Raw genomic sequence first — 15471 nt, 5'->3', positions numbered from 1 at the left:
CAAACAAGCTAACGATAAGCAATCTTTCGGGTTAAACATACTAATCTACGGTCAGACGCAGTATTTAAAGGTACACAAAGGAATAAAAAGCATGTCATTATTGTAAAGACTCATGTAAAGGTGTAAGGTGTGGATGTGAATCTACTTAGTTGTGTGTTTCGCTGGGTTTTGAACGGTTGTCAGGATGGCCGAGTGGTCTAAGGCGCCAGACTCAAGGTACAAACCTTCCTGTGTAACGGGACTTCTGGTCTCCGAATGGAGGCGTGGGTTCAAATCCCACTTCTGACAGCACTTTTTTTTTTTTTTTTTTTTGGGTTTTGTATAAGTTATAATAGAAAGCGTTGAAGTAAAAGGAACTAATTTAGATGTTTTACTTTTTCTCTCAGTTTAATTTCTTCCAGCGAGCAGCTTGGTTAATTAACGTTACCCTACAGCTACTCCACGATCTCAACTAGTAGTATAGTTTCAGTATTTAAAATTCAATAAATTCAATTCCTCTCATATATATTACACACATATCCGATGTTTAATGTCTGAACTCACCGCATCATTTAATCAAACCCAGTGAAACCGCTATGTACTTTTCGTAGGATTAGATAAAGTGAAAGAAAGTCATAAGACATACGGCTTATGGCGATATCCTCAAGAACAGCTATTTTAACACAAAAATAGATTTCATTATAACATTGTTCATATACATTGTTTTTGACGATTAAGTAAGTCATGGATCAATTTTGATCCGCAAACATATAGGACGTGGACAGTTTTCTAACACATTATAAGGGATAAATAGTCTGTGGTCATAATTGATTTCTTCTGTATACTTATTTGCCAGATGCTCTGATCACAAATGATAAAACTATTATTGCATACGAATCAACAGGAAGAAGAATAAAATACTTACAGCACCTGGTATTCCCAGGCGGTCTCCCATCCAAGTACTAACCAGGCCCGACCCTGCTTAGCTTCCGAGATCAGACGAGATCGGGCGTGTTCAGGGTGGTATGGCCGTAAGCGACAAAAAGTCTTCACAAAACGTATGTATGTGTGACACATGATGTCAAATTTCAGTGTGTAGTAATAGTTGTCTTTCTTTCACGTTCACGCGTGCCATCAGAGACCACAGTGACAAACTGAGAATAAAAAGCATGTCCACATGACATATATCCAAACCTTTGGACTGACCGTATCGTTTAATCAAACTTGGTGAAACTGTACGTACATTATGTGCAATAACTCACAAGGCAGTACAGAGTGATGCATGTTTATTCATAAAAACGATGTATTACGTGTTCATAAGTGATAAAACTATTATTGCATACGAACCAAAAAGAAGAATAAAATACTTACAGCACCTGGTATTCCCAGGCGGTCTCCCATCCAAGTACTAACCAGGCCCGACCCTGCTTAGCTTCCGAGATCAGACGAGATCGGGCGTGTTCAGGGTGGTATGGCCGTAAGCGACAGAATATCTTCACAGAGCGTATATATATATATATTGTCACATTTCAGTGTGTAGTAATAGTTGTATCTTGCGTGTCTTTTCTTCGCGTTCACGCGTGTTATCACAGACTACAGTGACAAACTGAGAATATAAAACATGTCCACATGACATATATCCAAACCTTTAGACTGACCGTATCGTTTAATCAAACTTAGTGAAACCGCTCAGTAGATATGTACATTATGTACAATAACTCACAAGGCATTAAAGGAGTGATGCATGTTTATTCATAAAAACGATGTATTACGTTTCCATGACCATTTGGTAGCAGCAGTCATAGAGCCTGCTGGCTGCGGAGGGAAGCCAGTTGTCAGGATGGCCGAGCGGTCTAAGGCGCCAGACTCAAGGTGACAAACCTTCCTGTGCAAGGGACTTCTGGTCTCCGAATGGAGGCGTGGGTTCGAATCCCACTTCTGACAGCACTTTTTCTTCTTACGTAGTCGAGTTTTATTTTTGTCTTTAGACACAGGTAAATTTGCAGATAAAGATATATATTATTATTATTATTATTATTACTACTAGATAGATAGATAGATAGATTTCAAAATAAAATATATATAGGCACACAAACACTTCATAGCAGTTAGAAATACTTTCTTAAAAGGTGTATCATTGTACTATTAATTGATGCTAAAGTTTATGCTTATGCTTATAAATGGGAAAAATATATATTTTTAATACATTTTATGTCACGTATTTCATTTAACAGCTTACGAAGATGCACATGTCCTTTTCATTTTGTTTTAGTCTGTTTTAATCATTACATTCATTAATATGTTCATGTGTTGTTTTTTTCTAATGTTATGTGTTATTAATGCAAATGTACTTACACTTACACTCTGTAAAGATAGTTTGCGATGTATCTATTTGCGTTTACAAAGGCATCATATTTAAATGTAATATTTACAACTTTAAATACTGCAAAAAGTCACTTTTAATACTGACTATGTATTTGCATATGTAAGCTTTTGATTTCCATCACTAGAGGACGCTACTGCTTCTTTGCTGGAGACAGAGGAGTTGATTTAATGGTTTTCATTTGGGTTAAGGTTTTTGTTTCCGTCAGTAGGAGGCGCTGCTTCTACTGAGGATGTACAGTCAGTGCTGAGGATGCATACATTGATGAATGCTATATTAAATATTAAATTAGCCCCAGGTCATTTGACGTTAAAATATCAATGAATCAAAGTTTTTGGAGTCGACCTGAAACTGACAGGAACAATGACCAGAGTAACTGGAGGAGAAAAGTTTTGATCTTGTTCTTCTAACTAGTCTGGAGCACAACATGTGGACTTTTTGGTTTTTACATTATTCATAGTTGTAAATACATACGCTTCATATTTAAATATGACGTCTCTGTTTAAAAATAGATACTTTGATGAAAGTTACAATGGCCTCAAACTAACTTAAGTTACTGGTGTTCAAAAAAAAAAAAAACTTTAATAAACACAAAACTTAACAAAAGGCACTGACATGGCATGGAAACAAAAATCATGGAAAAATATGGCAAGGTGAAGATAACATGAGGACAAACTGGAAAGGCTGAGCTATATATATATATGCACACGGGCAGGGGGAAGATGAGACACAGGTGAAACTAATAAATAATCACAGGAAAACACAGGGAGTAAAACAGGAAACCAAGAAACTTAACAAAATAAAAACAAGAAACTGAAAACATGATTATGAAAAAGACACAGAATCATGACATATTCATCCCACCTTATAATATGAATTATACTGTTCTTCAATAACCACAGATTTGTAGGTTATTGATGGTAAAGCCGGTCTTTTTATCCGAATATAACTTGATTTCGACATTTCCTGAAGTAACCACTAGATGTCAGTCTTTTATAAGCACTGGAGGGTAAAGAGTGAGAACTACAGGTGGTTGTTGACTCGTTCTAGGAGCATTATCAATATCTCAGCACTGTAGAATTTGGGTAAATATTTGAACCACAAATCTTGTTTTATTTAATGAATTAAACATAATTTCATATTAATTTACGTCACTGTAGTCACTGTGTGGGTGATATCTAAATATAATTATAGTATCTATGTCACACGGCCACTTTATGGCTGTAGAGAAAGAAAGAGAATCTTTCATTGTTATCTATTTGTATTGTTGTTCACATTGAGGTGGAATGTAACGAGCTTTCATATTCAGAAGTTATTCTGTGATAATATTTAAAGATCGGTTTCTGCATGTGATGATATGTGGGCAGCTAAGTCTAGTAACAGATACTATCAGATAATTTGTGTATATATATTTTAATGTGTCTGGTAAACCGAAAAAAAGTAGCGTATTTCTAATCATAGCTCCATAAAGAATACAATACACTATACTATGCTATACTATACTATGTTATACTATACTATACTATACTATACTATACTATACTATACTATACTATACTATACTATACTATACTATACTATGTTATACTATACTATACTATACTATACTATACTATACTATACTATACTATGTTATACTATGCTATACTATACTATGTTATACTATACTACACTATACTATACTATGTTATACTATACTATACTATACTATACTATACTATGCTATACTATACTATGTTATACTATACTATACTATACTATACTATACTATACTATACTATACTATGTTATACTATGCTATACTATACTATGTTATACTATACTACACTATACTATACTATACTATGTTATACTATACTATACTATACTACGCTATACTATACTATACTATACTATACTATACTATACTATACTATACCACAGCACACCACTCCACACTATACTATACTATACTATACTATACTATACTATACTATACTATACTATACTATACTATACTATACCACAGCACACCACACTACACTATACTATACTATACTATACTATACTATACTATACTATACTATACTATGTTATACTATACTACGCTATACTATACTATACTATACTATGCTATACTATACTATACTATACTATACTATACCACAGCACACCACACCACACTATACTATACTATACTATACTATACTATACTATACTATACTATACTACACTATACTATACTATACTACGCTATACTATACTATACTATACTATACTATACTATGTTATACTATACTATACTATACTATACTATACTATACTATGCTATACTATACTATGTTATACTATACTATACTATACTATACTATACTATACTATACTATGTTATACTATGCTATACTATACTATGTTATACTATACTACACTATACTATACTATACTATGTTATACTATACTATACTATACTACGCTATACTATACTATACTATACTATACTATACCACAGCACACCACTCCACACTATACTATACTATACTATACTATACTATACTATACTATACTATACTATACTATACCACAGCACACCACACTACACTATACTATACTATACTATACTATACTATACTATACTATACTATGTTATACTATACTACGCTATACTATTCTATACTATACTATGCTATACTATACTATACTATACTATACTATACCACAGCACACCACACCACACTTACTATACTATACTATACTATACTATACTATACTATACTAATACTATACTATACTACACTATACTATACTATACTACTATACTATACTATACTATACTATACTATACTATACTATGTTATACTATACTATACTATACTATACTATACTATACTATACTACTATACTATACTATACTATACTATACTATACTATACCACACTACACCACACTATACTATCCTCTACTATACTATACTATACTATGCTATACTATGCTACACTATACTATACTATAATATAATACACTATACTATACTATACTAAAATATACTATACTATACTACAGTATACTATACCATAAAACACCATACTATACCATACTATGCTATACTATACTCATAAAGTTGTGATAGCAAACTGTGCAGAAACTTTTTCATCTAAATCGATTCAACACAGTCACATTAATTTTAACATGTGATGTGATTTTTCTGATCTGCAGCGTAATAACCAGTGTTTAGACACTTGATCAAACCCGTAATTAAATAACATCAACATGTCTTAAAAAGTGGTCGGGAGGTCTCGTTCTGACCAGAAAACCGCTGTTTGTTCTGTTCCCATGAGCTGATCTCGTTGGAGGACGACATTCCCCGCTGTCCTCAAGCCCCCTCCAGCAGACCAGCAGAGCTAGACAAACAAGACCCGGGGTCCAGTCAATTTGTCTGGACAAATGTGGGGATTTGGGGCCACGGCGAGCTATGCAGGGGACGAGTACTAATTGTTTGTGTGCCAAGTAACTCCCCTCAATCCCCTGGTCTCTCAAGTCACTCCATTCACCCCGGTCTTTGTGTGGTTTGTCTTGAACCTGACACGTCGAACTAGGGAAAGTGGACTTCAAGTTATTTCTTCCCCTCGTTTACAATCAGATTCAGTCCTTTTGAATGACGTCTCCATTGTTCAGGTGTCAAATGTAATAAAATGTAATTTTTTTTTCCTCTAGATGTACATTTTCATCGCTTGTTCTCATTGTTCCTTTTTTTCTCAGCTCTTTGGGAGACGGGGTCATGGTAGGAGGATGGATGGGGACCCCCACCTCCTTACCCCCCCCCCCTTATACCTCCAACCCCTCGGTCAACAATGAGCTGAGGTCGCGCTGCATCAGGACAAGTGGCTGAGACAATCTGAGAAAGCGGCTGGAGTCAGGCATCACCTCAGGCCCCCCATCCTCCGCCCCGGTCCGGCCCCGGCCCCGGCCCCCGGGCCCCCGGGTCCTCTCCTGGCATGCTGATCAGAGGATTAGGCCCCGGGCAACGGCGTCGAGTCAAGAGCACGCCGGAGAAAGAGAAAGGCATGCAGGGAACATGAGGTACATGCCTGGTTTCACACGCACCCACTCCCACACAAGGCGGCGAGCAGACACGCATCATAAGGACCACACACTGGCCTGCACCGGTGGCGGCCGGGCAGCAGAGGGTACCACAGGGCTGCCATACAGTGTTTGCACAGGGAAACGTACGTAGTTATTATTAATTATGAACTTAGTGTAGAAATCGTGTAAAATTTTTCATTTTTTCTTGTTGTCGCTAAGGAAAACTCACTTTTCAGGAACAACATTATACTATTTCCTAAGTATATATTACAATTATGAACCCAAATAAAACCTGGCAACCAACACAAACTAATTAGCAATAGGTTAAATTTGAATTCAGAATCAGAATTACTTTATTGATCCAAAGAGGAAATTACTTTTTGTTACTACTCAAAGTGTATCAGTGTTAAGAACAAAGGGCAATGTAGGCAATAAGAATATGTAAGAATAAGTAGACAATTAGAATAAGATATAAAAAGAATATATAGATATATGTACAAGTGTAAGTGAACCTGTGTTCCAAGTTGTTGCTCTATAGTAGCACTGAATATGAGGGTGTTGCACAGCACGAAATTACTGAACATGGTGAGTTCAGAGTCCAGTAAATATATAAAGAAATATGTTCAAGTGTATGAAAATTATTGCACGAGTTAAATATGAGTTATTGTCATGGCTTTTTGTTAATGTTATTTCTAGTTTTAGGACATGAAACCTTTAAATAAATACAATGTTCTAGGTTTTACATGTGCTACTAGCAAAGCCCCGCGGCTCCTGTAGCGCCCTCTAGTGGTTGGATGCCAGTTCACGTTATTAGCAGCTCATGTGCTACAGATACGTAAAAATTATAAATGGTTGGTTTTGTATTGATAAAGAACTCGTCCCCAGATTTATTTCTATTGCCATTGTGTACTCTGAACTCCATTTAAAGGCAATTAAAACTCTTCAGATGTTTTCTGTTACCACGAAAACAAATCCTGTCCTATGGTTGGTGCAGATAAAGTCTTTTGTACTCATTCTCGTAATCGTACAATTTCATCCATTAGACGTGCTTTCCTGAGAAGTACTTGAGCATTAACCTCCTGAGACCCAAGCTTTTGTTTGGTATGCTTTTTTATTTCTGCAATATAAAATCTAAGCATCATCTTTGAACAGGAAGTAGTAGTATCGTCATATGTTGACACTGGTATTATTTCATCATTTATAGTATAAAGGAGTCACCAAAGTGTGACAAAATATAAAACTGTTTATTTTAATACGTCAACATGACCGAGCAAAGACAGATCAATAAAGTCCCAACATCCTCAAATGAACACTTGCTAACTAGCGACATTGTAGCTCGTTGCTACTGATAAAAAATTGTTAAATTTGTGAGTCAAATCAAACTAGAAACATCAATAAGTATAAATAAATAAGTTTTAACCTTTGCTACCACTAGATGGCAGACTGAATCGTCCACTAATGAGGACAACAGGTTTAAATTAAGCAGAATAAGCTGCAATAAAACCTAAAACTTCATGTCCCCATATGAGGACGCAGGGTCTCAGGAGGTTAAAAGGAGGTTTAAAAAAAACAAAAAAACATTTGCTGTAAATTTTCACATACATATGATTGCAGATGTTGTCTAAACCATTAGAACAACACATTGGCTAAGATAAGAGACATGCATCTTAAATTTTAACAAACGTTTTGTGCTGAATTATGGTTCTGTTGTTGGTTTTGGTATCTTTTGGTTGTTGCAAGGAAAATCTGAAAACTGCACACAAAATCTCTAAAACAACAGTAGTAAGATAAGATAAGATAAGATAAGATAGGATTAGATAGTACTTTGGGGAAATTCAAATGTTGCAGCAGCAGAACGGTGACCAGAAAGAAATTAAAGAAATTAAATCCAGCTGTTGTCCACCAACACGTCTTCAACCTTCACAATCTAGAGTCATCGTTTCTACTTGTGACTAACGTTCAAAAATGTGCAATATTGAAAGGAGTGATCTTAAGAGTTGCACAAGTGACTTAGACAATATTAAATTAAAATTTTGTTACCTTGGCTCAAAGTAGAATAGACACATAATGTATCTAAAACACACGTATTGATTTGTAGTCGTGTTATTAAGATGCAGTTTAATTAAGTAATAAAATAACAGCAACCACGACTAAAGTAACTCGTTCCAAATGATTTGTCCTCGGCTTTTCTGCTCAGAGTGAAAACTGTTGGCACGGTGCATGTATGGCTGGTTTCCAAAAGGTTTTCCACTTGTACATCCAGACACCATTTGGACCTCATTATGACATTAACACTATTTGTTATTTGGCAGAAACACAGAACAGGAGCATTAAGGGTTTTAGCTGAACTGAAGCTATTATTTATTTTGGAGTGCTCTATAAAAAAAAACTAAAAAAAAAAAACAACTTTCTATTCACTGTGTGTTCGTGCAGATACACAGATTCTAATCTTAAGTCTCAAAGGAAACTTTTGAACAGAAATTTGCAAAGGTTTGTTAAATGTCGTTAGATTTAAACTTAACTTAAACAAGCGCAGGAGATTAGAAACACATTAAAAGACCTAAATTAAGTGAATAATAACAATAAATAATAATAATTCTTAAAAACATCTCTTTAGTTTCAGGCTAAAACTCAAAATAAATGATCTTTTCAGTTACAAATTTTTCCAAAATTTCCCAAAATATTCTTTCTCTCTAAAGACTAAAATTCTTGCAGTGATTTTATATTTAGAAATTTAGTTTTGTGGATTTTCTGTTGACAACTTTCAGACTAGTCACGTGACAAAATGTCTTAAGCTTCTGTAAACATTTCTAAAAAAACAGATCCTCTAAACTTTGACATAAATCTCAGATTATCAGACTTGTCTCCTCACAACTACACGACTTTGATGTTTCCTTCCTTTTGAAAAACGTCCCTGAACGTCTCAAAAAAACAAAACTCCTCCTCCCTCCGTCCTCACAACGACAGAAGAACAGCGACGCGCACACACACGCTAACACAAGTTTCTACAAATTTTTAACAGGGTCATTAGAAACGCTCCCTCCCTCAAACCTCAGCCCATTCAGGGCCCTGTTGTGTGTTTGGTTTCTGTCCACCGATCAGGGGGACAGGTGGTCAGCAGGGTCTCAAACCGTCCTCGGTTTAACGTCGAGTAAAAAGGGAGCGTGGCCTCTTCCCTGATCGGAGACCGGCCGTGACCCTACCTCTGACCGTCCTCACCCTTCAAACACACACATATACACTGGACACCATGTTTAGAGCCTGGGGGGGGGGGACGCTGGCACTTCTAGTGCTGGTCGTGGGGGGGGGGGGACTTCTGTGTGAGTAGAAAGGGGGACAATAACGTGATCTTTTGTCCTTTGTCGTGGACGTCCTAATGCACAGACACTGTCTGTTAAGTCTTTCTTGTTTCACTTACGTCCAACTCTCTCTGTGCTACTGCTCATATTTTATTGTGTGGTGGAAAATGTCTGATTAATAATCACACAAAACTGAAAGGTTAAAGTTTTAGACTATATTGTAATCACAGGACCTTGACTAGAACTAGGGCTGGGTGGTGTACTGGTTCATACTGAATAAAGGTTTATTGTTTTCATTATCATGTGAATTTAACGGTGTATTTTATCACACAGTGTCAGGACAAAATACCACGAGACACTGTGTCCGTTTACAATGTAGCTCTAGCATTAAACTCACATGGTGCGACTGTGTCACTGTGAGACGTGGTGAAGATGGAAAGGTCCAAGAAATGGAGCAGCAGAACGAGAAGCCAAACAAAGGTGCCGTGTAGGTTGTTTGGGTCTTTTTAGGGCGACCAGACCTGTCCCCCGGCTAAAGCTGTCCCTGAAAATGTCCCCAATTTTAGCTTTTTATGAATGAGAAAAAAAAATGTTGCGCGCAAACTACAATTATTACGGTAGCCAGTCGAGCTGGTATTGACATTACAGACATAGCAGTTTAAATATGAATAAATACGAATAAATATGTCAAAATAAATTGAACCTGTTTCTTCATTTCATCTTGATAACATTTCATTTTTTATTTTTATCTCCAAGCTGTAAATTTGAACATCGGCAGTCACTGTTAACACAGGTCCATGCAAACCTGTTTTACTACTAGTGTGGGATTATTCTACAATGTTTACTCATCATCACAGTAAAATAGTTCATCCTTAGTCAATCTACTGCATTAATTCCTCTCTCAACCAGTGGAAAATGCTGTGAACGCCTGATTATGCATGAAAGAAAATACCGTAATATACATTTTTGTTCACACCTCTCAGCCCTAAGCTCAAAACACAAAGTGACTTCTGAAGATGTATAAAAGTGCATCAGAGAAACATTCGTCTCTTATAGTGTCTCTTATCGTATAGTGACTTCAAAGTTCAGAACACACACGACCACTTTGTATGAGTGTTCATGAAGACGAACATAACTGTGCTTCCCTAACTCTAACTAAACCACATTCCTGTTACAACGTGTCACACAAAGACAGTGTCTCCTCTCACACTTAGACTCTAAGGCGCTCATGTCCAGTAAATCATCAGAAGTGTAGTAATTACATTATCTTCGTGGTTAAAAACAACACAATAAGAAGGACAAACAGCAAATCATTAATGATCAACTGGTAACTTCATTTCCACAGTTGTAAGAAAAAGAAGCTTTATTCTTTCTGTACATTTATTCCTGCTTCCCTCTAGTTCTTCCTGATTATAGTCTTATTATTAATTGACATGTTGATGTTGATGTTGATGTTTTTTTTACCCAAACTGGGGATTTGTTCACCAGACCCAGAAAACCTCATGAGCATTGATGCTAAGTTCATTGTTACATTTCAAACACATATACTCTGCAGGAAAGTCAGGACCACCGTGTCATTATAATGACATTATAATGTCATTATAATGTCATTATAATGTCATTATAGGAAACCAAGTAAGTTGTAAAAACAGAGCGTGTCAATGCATCGTGTCTTTTTCTGCTTTCTAAAATTCATGAACTGTGTTGTAATAAAATGTGAAAGGCGTTTTATTTTAAATCCTTACTCATATATTTATTTTCCATTTGGATGCACTGTGGATAAAAACCAACTGCAGTAATAATCTAAACAGCACACTTTTATATTTTTATTTATTTATTTATTTATTCATGCTAACTGCACAGATTAATGAATATCCAGCAAATGTTTTCTATACAGTACATCACGTGGTGGTTACTAAGCAGGAGCCTCAGCCTCCACATCCTTTCAGTCTCTTGTGCAGGTTGGATTTTAGAAAGCAGGCAGGAAAAAACAACATCTGCCCCAAGCTTTTAGTTGGTTTGCATTTGTGATTCCTCCAAGGTAGTAGGTCAGTAGCACCTAAGATGTATAAAAACTAAGTATCATCCAACAGGAAGTAGTAGTTTTTGGGAAAAAAAAATGATGTCCTCATATCTGGACACTGGGATTATTTAATTATTTATATTATAAAGAAGATGCGTACTTGCTAATTAGCAGAAATTGCTAATTTGTTCAATTTGCACGTCATCTCAAACTAGAAACGTTCATAAACATATTATACTGTAATAAAACCTAAAACTTAACTCAGCTATATGAGGACGCAGGGTCTCAAACTTGCACACATTAGTTGATTAATGTGGCACAGCTGCAGAGAACATGTTCAGATTCAGAGAACTTCATTCATCCCAACAGGAAAATTAATTTGCAGCTTTTCCACATGCAACATAGTGCAAGTAGAGGTAGAACTGAACCTGAATGTCAAAAAGGCACAACTAACAAATAACGCGTTTTTTACAAGTACTTATTTCAAACAAATAGTTTTAAAATGATCAAAAAGCCTGCCTTTCCTCATGTGACCTCAGTGAATATTTGTGCGTTTATCCGAATTGAGTGACGTTCAGGAGTCAAGGTGAAAAGTCTCGACTCTGAGAGGAGGCTCTTATCGGACCAAACACAACTTAACTGCATCGTTAGTTTTTTTTTTGTTGTTTTTTTTAAATCTTAACTGGGTTGCAGATGCAGCAAATGACTTTTGGGAAGCGGAATTTGACCGGGAGATTATTCCATTATGTTACATTAGCATTGCAACGTCTGCAGTCAGGTTCTCTCTCATGTTAGCATTCGTCTTAGTTAGCATGCATTAGCTCGGTAATTCAGACTATTGTCTGTTGGTGATGGTAAATGTTCTTGCTTTTTTATAGCACTTTTCTACCTATTGCTACTCAAACCTCTTTACAGTCACAGAGGTTCAGTGTCTTGCTCAAGGACACTTTGCCACATGGTACATTCCTGGGGATCGAACCTCTAACCTCTCTACCTGCTGAGCCACAGTCGCCACTATTGACTCCAACAAGAACCAAATCATCATCACAGTCATGTCCTGCCCATTCAAGTCAGAATAAATCACCTCTATTAGCTGCATTTAATGCAAAACATCAACCAATATTTCAAATAAACCCATAATTATTATAATGGTTAATTAAAGAATACATATTTTTAGACTCACATATCCTAAATTAGAAGTGCAACTCAACACCTTACACCTATTTTAAACCTACGGCTCATCTTCTTGATCATTCTTGCTTGATTGCACCGCTAGTAAAGAAACTAGTAACGTGGGTTTAGTATGTTTAGTACTTCCTGATTAGTGTTGAAAGTGGTTGAACTTTCTTCCACTGACATCCTTCTTTTTTTATTCTTTATTCTTTATCCCGATTAGCTTCCACCAAGTGGTCGCTAGTCTTCCTGGGGTCCACACAGCAAATTCAGCAACGAAATCAAAGAAAAGTTGAAATTGTGCCATATAAACTAAAAAAGAAAACACATAAGTGAAGTCACTCTGAGTATAGGACTATGGGAAATTATGTTTAATAAGTTTTTAAAATAAAATCTACTACTGATGACATTACATGACAGTCCTCTTCATACAATTCATCATTTATGTTCCTGCAGTGGAAACCGGCTATAGCTGAGGTCAGACCTGATGAAACATCTTAATACAACGACTCAAGATTTGCATTCTGGAGCCATAGTCAATCCACAATTTGATACTTTGATTGTGTGATTGTAAAAACAGAAGGCGACGGTTAATAACACACTATTTTTTATCTGGTGCCAACGTGAAGAAGCAGCTAGACTAATGGTTTGTACCATTTCGTCCGTCCTGGTTTCAGCTTTCAGATGATCCGAAATGTTTTGTCCATTAATGTGCACGTGGCCAAAGACATGTGTGTGTGGAGGAAGGAGGTCCGGTCGATTGTTCACCACCAGCTTTTGGGAGTTGCAGGTTGGACACGCACGCCACAATATGGGCTTTAATTCAAACCAACAGCCTCTCTGAAAAAAAAAAAAAAAAAAAAAAAAAGCGAGTGTGTGTGGGGGTACGGAGCAATTAGAGGTAAGAGAAAGAGGAAAGAACGAAGAGGATTGTGAATTTGACACATTAAATGGTGGCCGTCATTAGCATGTGGCTGTGTGGACTTGGGGGGTGTATTCACTGGATCCTTGAATGCATATTGCTTCACGGCTACGGCCATGCCCCCGCCTCTCTTCTCCTCAGTCTGTCCATCATCCCCATGGCCACCTTTCACTTGTAATCACCCTGTTTGGCCTCCTTTCTCATTCAGTTTCTGCAGCTTTTCTGTCGCCCTTTTTTTTTTTTTTTTTTTTTTTTAACGCCATCCTGAGGCCTGGAATAGAGTCCCGGGAATCCCTAAATCAAAACAAATTAAGCCGAATAATTAGATGCAGGAACAAATGAAATGTCGGGTACCGGTCGGTCGACTCGACGCCACTAACAGCGTGAGCTTATCTTTCCCGTGTCACAATAAAAAATTTGATACAGTTCCCGAGAACAAGCTGCTGGACGTTACTCAGCGGGTTTTCTGAGGACGCATTAAAAACTCATTTTGACTTGAATTAGTCTTTCATGTTGCTGAAGACCTGACACAGCTTCTGTTTGAGCTAACTTTCGCTCGGCTTGTTGTCTCTAGCTACATGAGCCTGGAAAAGAGCAAAGTAGCAGCGCCCAGTGTGGTGCCTTTTCCTCCATTGTGCGGAGATCACCTCATGCCAGCTTTCCCCTGTCACATTAGCGCTCATCAACACAGCGAGCAACACACAACCCGCACAGAGAGGAACTTTGTCTTCTCTCAGATAGTATAAATAGACTCTAGGGTTTTATATTTTTCATGTAATCACCAACAACAATGAGCAGTAATTAGACTTGACCTGAATTAACTAGTACTGAACTAAGCAGGATTGAGATTTTTAACTGTATTCACGGAAGAATGTGGTGATTTTTAATGATAATTTTTAACCTCCTGAGCCCCGAGGTTTAGTTTACTATGCATTTTTAATTTGTCCAAGGTATTTGGCATCAGTAGGACCTAAGAAGTATAAAAACTAAGCATCATCTTCCAACAGGAAGTAGCAGCAATGTCCTCATACATGGACAGTGGGATTATTTCATCCTTTATTATGATTAAGTCGCCATGTAATACCTGAACATGGCTGAGCAAAACCATAATTGCGAACAATGAAGTCTCAACGTCCACAAATGAGTACTTGCTAATTAGTGAGGTTATAGCTCGTTGCTATTGATAAAAATGTGTTAAATTTTGGGTCGTATCAAACTAGAAACGTTAATAAGCATAAATAAATAAGTTCTAACTATAGAATTTGATGGGGTTTTGTTCCTCGTCCACTATTGTCCTGTGATCGTATGAAGAATGAATCAGCTATCATGTTTTTACCGACTATTGTATTGACCATTTGCTACCACTAGATGACAGACTAAAGTGTCCACTACTGAGGACAGCAGGTTTAAATGAAGCAGAACAAGCTGCAATAAAACCTAAAACTTATCGTCCCCATATGAGGACGCAGGGTCTCAGGAGGTTAAGTAAAGCTGTCATTTGTGCTCTGATATGAGGTGTTTTCTTCAAGGCAGCCAGTGCTTATTTATTTGTCTTTATTCAAAATTAAATTAAAATGTCAACTTTTTTTTTCATTGTTACACAGGATAAGATGTGTTAAGATCCCAGGTTAAA

General features: G+C 36.6%; 4 non-coding genes across 4 annotated transcripts; 2 read left to right on the top strand and 2 right to left on the bottom strand.

Moving 5' to 3' along the window:
- The first annotated feature begins 178 nt into the window (after nt 1-178).
- On the top strand, nt 179-288 carry trnal-caa. Its single transcript has 2 exons — nt 179-216; nt 243-288. It is a non-coding gene; the product is annotated as a tRNA-Leu (tRNA).
- A 609-nt stretch (nt 289-897) lies between these two features.
- Nucleotides 898-1016, bottom strand: LOC125018297. The gene has a single exon (XR_007113930.1). It is a non-coding gene; the product is annotated as a 5S ribosomal RNA (ribosomal RNA).
- A 327-nt stretch (nt 1017-1343) lies between these two features.
- Nucleotides 1344-1462, bottom strand: LOC125018294. The gene has a single exon (XR_007113927.1). It is a non-coding gene; the product is annotated as a 5S ribosomal RNA (ribosomal RNA).
- Nucleotides 1463-1813: 351 nt separating this feature from the next.
- trnal-caa lies at nt 1814-1923 on the top strand. The gene is made up of 2 exons: nt 1814-1851; nt 1878-1923. It is a non-coding gene; the product is annotated as a tRNA-Leu (tRNA).
- The last annotated feature ends 13548 nt before the right edge of the window (nt 1924-15471 follow it).

The sequence above is a fragment of the Mugil cephalus genome, chromosome 12 (assembly GCF_022458985.1).
Source record: "Mugil cephalus isolate CIBA_MC_2020 chromosome 12, CIBA_Mcephalus_1.1, whole genome shotgun sequence".
NCBI lineage: Eukaryota > Metazoa > Chordata > Actinopteri > Mugiliformes > Mugilidae > Mugil > Mugil cephalus.
The sequence above is the reverse complement of the archived record's forward strand: the minus strand, read 5'-3'. Positions and strand labels throughout refer to the sequence as shown.